Below are 4,978 nucleotides of genomic sequence, written 5' to 3'. Positions count from 1 at the left end.
CATTTTTTCGGCGTAAAATAACTACGTCAAAGTATCTAGTTTTCTCGTCAATTTACATGACATGTCATTTGCTGGAGGAAATTATTTTCCTCCAGCGTATAATCAGATTCCTTCCCGAAAGCTGTGGGCTGCAAATCAGCTCCAACAGTCGGAGGAAAAATAGACCAGTGTGATGACACCTAAGACGTAATCACAAGAAGCATTGTCAAGCGAGTGATAAGCAAATGTAGGTAAAGGTCTTACACTTATGCGCGATAAGGTTGATTATACGAGTCATACGTGGCAAATTGTAAGCAGCCGAAGATGTCATGTTAGAATCTGAAGAAAAAATGAGCGTTTACTAAGGAAAGGTTACACAAAGTACCTGACTGCGATCCGATTTTCAGTAGGGATGATGAAAGTAGACTAATATTACCATTAATAAAGTAGAAGTAGTCAAACAGATTGAAAAACTTAAAGGTCAACTGAGGTTTTAGATTTCTTTATTTTTTGTTATTTCATACATGAAAATATAACTTGGAAGTTAGAACACTAAAATGCACGTTTCTAGCATTTTATAGTCTTGATATTATCCAAAAGTTCGTAGCAGACGAACTTTTCAATGTCGTAGATACATGTTCCACCGCTAGGGCAACTGATGACGTCAGTATTACCAGCGAGCAACACGATGGGGATTTCACATGAAGTGGAGAAGATTTATTGGATTTAGATACCCTTTCGTGTTCCAATGTGGGTACGGTACAAGGATACATGTACGATCCTATTCGGATATCCAAACAAGACTCAACTGACGAAGAACATGTCGAGAGCGAGGAATCTTCAGAGGATGAACGCCCAGAACGAGCAGGAAATAAGGACTGGTGAGTTCGACGGAATGCATTACTGCATGCACGCTTTACATACGTAAATGCACACCATCAACCACACCACACCAGACACATGATTTCGTTGGTTTGTCATCAGACGTGCGGATGAAGGTTTGAAGACATGAAGTAGCAGGCCTTATACCTAGCAGACGTTGAGGGGCCTGGCCCTATCTGCCAGGCCCCAGCATGCCCAGCAGGGTTGGTTTTGATTTTATTTTGTTGGAAAAACATCCACACGACCACCAAGATGACCACGTCCACAGTGCATGGATAGTTCATCTGTGCACGCAAGGAGGTTAGCATGGTTAGGCCTATGAACATGGTTAGGCCTATGAACAAGCAGAAGAAAGTTTTATTAAATTTTCTAACATGCTAACGAATGGAGTAGACTTAGTTACCATGTAGTGAGCGCTGAAACTATCGGTTGTTTTAAGAAACGGTTAGACAACTTTATGGTTGGGGATGACAAGTGGTAATGGACATGGAACTGCCTAGTGTAGGCCTTATGGTCTCTTCCAGTCTCCTTCATTCTTATGCTTTTATATAACAACTTTACTTGTATTTTCCTGTGCACTACCTTTTCTGTATGTATCTTTTAAATCCTAAAACTTGCATATACAATTTTCTCTAGGCTACATGCTTGTCCTCCTGGACAGTATATACTTTTTTTAATGTTTTGCTATAGATTTGTAAAAATAATTTTCAGTTACAAAAAATAAAGATAAATAAAAAATTGAAATTCTAACAAAAACCAATTTACGAGATTTGCAATAACCCAAAGAAAATTAAAAGACAATAAACAAGACTTAGCTGAAAATAGATAAAAACAAATAAGATGACTTTTCATTTACCTTTGCAAAAAAAAAAAAATGTCAGGCTTAATACACGTGGTGCAAGGGCTGTGCGCTAATAACAAGGACCAAAATAAAATGCAGTATAGAGAACTCAGACACAAATATTCGCATCTCGTGTGACCCATGTAAGAAAATTTATTACTTCATTCAACCAAAGATGGAAATTAAGAAAACCGGAAGAATTAGCGTATAGAATTCCGTGCTCAAGTTGCGAGTGCCTATATTGGAGAAACTTGCAGAGGTTCATCATAAGAACATACAGGAAAGGTCAGATATCACCGCAGCACCAGCGCAATCGTAAACCACGTGGACGAGAAGAGGACATTTCAATAGAAGACGGAACCAAGCAAGCATCCTACACAATAATTTTAGTAAGAGACAGTGGAAAAATATAGAAGCACTGTAAATAGCCACCAATAACTGCACACACAAAAAAAACAGGATAGAACAATAGGTGATAATACTCTCAAAGTCAGAAACGTTCCACGCAGCAAAGATTAAAATAGAAATGAGACCTTTCGCAGTCAGGCTCGCAGATTCCTATTAGCGCTAGAATTTTCAATTGTCTCGGATTTCACGTAGCAAAGGGGTGACTTAACTAATTTGGAAACCGATATTTAAAAAAAAAATACAACATAAATTTCTGCATAAGTGTATTTAAAATTAAAAACATGACTCTTAATGTTATAATTTTTACTTACTGGTGTGTGATAAGGCTTTGTAATTTAATTATAAGATAAAACTAAAAATAGGTAATTATTTTTATTGAAGTAAGTATGAGCAGTAAAAATAAGAGGATGTTGATTTCATTTTGTGCATTTTATCTGAGAGTGTTGAAAAATAATGGATATCACTGTAACGTCCTTTATATGAAGATAATCAGTGAGATAAAAGATAACAACAGTGGTGGCGGACGTACGAGTATACTGAAGTGTGCGACGTTTGTGTAAACAATAGCCTCTTAGATCTGCTGGGAGCTATTTTCAAACAAATAGGACTAATTTTACGTGTACCGTGGCAGACTGCACATCAGATTAAAAAAGCCGAGGGTTAATAATTGTACCGGAAAAATTAAGTCTTTGATGCAAAATTATATTTTCTATACATTACATGGATTTGCCTATTGCTTGGTGCATTCAAATGAAAGTATATATCAGTATACGTCCATTGAAGTCGGTAGAAAATGACAAATTGCTTGGCTTGATACAATTATAGGCTGTTTTACGAATATCATCTGTAATTATAAATAGAGGCTCAAACAATGCTATATGCCGTTTGCAATCATGAAATTAATTGACTTAAATTTCAGACACAATAATGTACAACGATACACCTCTGTAAGCTTATAATACTTGCCCAAAAAAATATTTATTTTCTGGCAAGAATTACAAAATCTGGCTGTGTCTGGTATCAAATCGCTCACTGCAAAAGGTCCCATTTAATGCGGCGCATTCCTCAAGGAGAGCCAGTCCAACCAGATCACATGAATTCAAGCCACCTTAGATGTTAAACCTACCCTTGTATCCTGTCACTCTCCACATATTTTCTCTGTTTAAAACCTTGTGTGTGTGTGTGTGTGTATTTTTACCTAGATGAGTGGCAAGTCCATGACTGTAGATCTATGGGGTGGCTTACCTGCAAATTCATGTGAAGAAGCTGTGGAATTGCCAACTAATAAATATAATAATGGGAATGGGAATGGAATAATAGAACACCATCACACTATCAAGTTCATTGCCAAAAGGAAAATAATACTACCCATGGAGGCAGTTTTCTGGTATAATATGTCTGCTTGGTCAGGCCAAGGTGAAGACTCAGTTCCACAAAGAGCCATATTCAAATATAGATGGCAGCATCCCAAAGTAGCGCCAGTGCTACCGGCCAGTGCTAAAGAAGGCTCTGTTTCAGTACAGGTCAGGGAGGAGGTATGGGTGAAGCCAAGGGATAGTAAGTGCATCTCACAGTGGACAAGGGGTGTCGTAACGGAGGTAAATTCACAGAACAACATCTCTGTCGAGGGAGTGCCATGATATATCCTGGATCTTCATCATGTAGTAGATAGCGAAGAAAACAATGAAGAGTTACAATGTGGTAGTGGATAGAGGAGAGGTGCCTCAACAACTACAGCATATTAGACATCCTCCAGAATGGATGCAGGACTATGAAGTAGGAAGCAGAGGAGATGGAGAAGATAAAGAATAGATCAATCTCGAGATCAAGGGGGGGTATGAATGTGGTGCAAGTACGGGTGTGCAGTTGTCACCCCTAGCATGGGGTCAGAGGTCACCCTGTAGAAGGGGTTGAATGGGCATCAGCCAAGGGGGGGGGGCATGTCAGTGTCAAGTGAACAAGGGGAAAGAAAGGAGTTAGTGAGAAAAGTGCAATGGAAAAAAATATAGAGAATAATTAGGTAAGGTAGGATTGCAGGGTTGGCAGGCATTATTAGTGAAAAACTAGCTAGAAGAGCCTTTGTCATCGGGTCCTATGACGAAGAATCAGGAAGAATGAAGAACAGCGGCTAAGGTGATATGTGGCCTCACGACAACATCACAGTGCAATTTCTGTGCTGCAGCTTTCTCACGAAAGGGTGGTCTCAAAAGTCATGTGATGACCCACATAAATGTCTTTTTAAATGCGACCTCTACATTACAGCTTTCTCATAAATGGGTGATCCGAAAAGGCATACAATGACCCACACAGGAAAGTCCTTTCCACTGATTTGTACAGTGCATATTTCTCAAAGGCATGTCTTGATCAACACAGATCCCCTTTTCCCTTGTAAAGTGGAACTATACAGGCACTCCTCCAGTCCTCTGACACTCTACCCTCTCTTAAACAAACATTAAATAACCTCACCAGACAGTCCACCATCATTGTACCTCCTTTTTTTTTTAGACATTCTGCATGACACGCTTCCAACCCAGGTGCCTTACCTGCTCTCATCTTAACAGCTGCCTTCATCTCATCCTTCCTTATTTCTCCTCACTCATTACTGTCATTTTCTTAGTGCTTCCCACTGCAACTATCTTTCCCTCCCTATCCTCCTTCACATTTAGCAACTCCCTAAAATACTCTGACCATCTTCCTCTTACTGCTGTCTCTTCCATTATCATCTCTCCATCTGCACCCTTTACCTTTTCTTCTCTACTTGATTTGCCTCCTCTTCCTCTGTTTCTTTCCAAAGCATCATTTTATTACTTTAATTCTTTTTTTCATACTCTTACCCCATTTCACATCTGCTCTCCTCTTTGCCTCCAT

Source organism: Oratosquilla oratoria, chromosome 21, assembly GCF_046742065.1.
Source record: "Oratosquilla oratoria isolate Oo_2021 chromosome 21, ASM4674206v1, whole genome shotgun sequence".
NCBI lineage: Eukaryota > Metazoa > Arthropoda > Malacostraca > Stomatopoda > Squillidae > Oratosquilla > Oratosquilla oratoria.
This window is presented reverse-complemented; position numbering follows the sequence as displayed.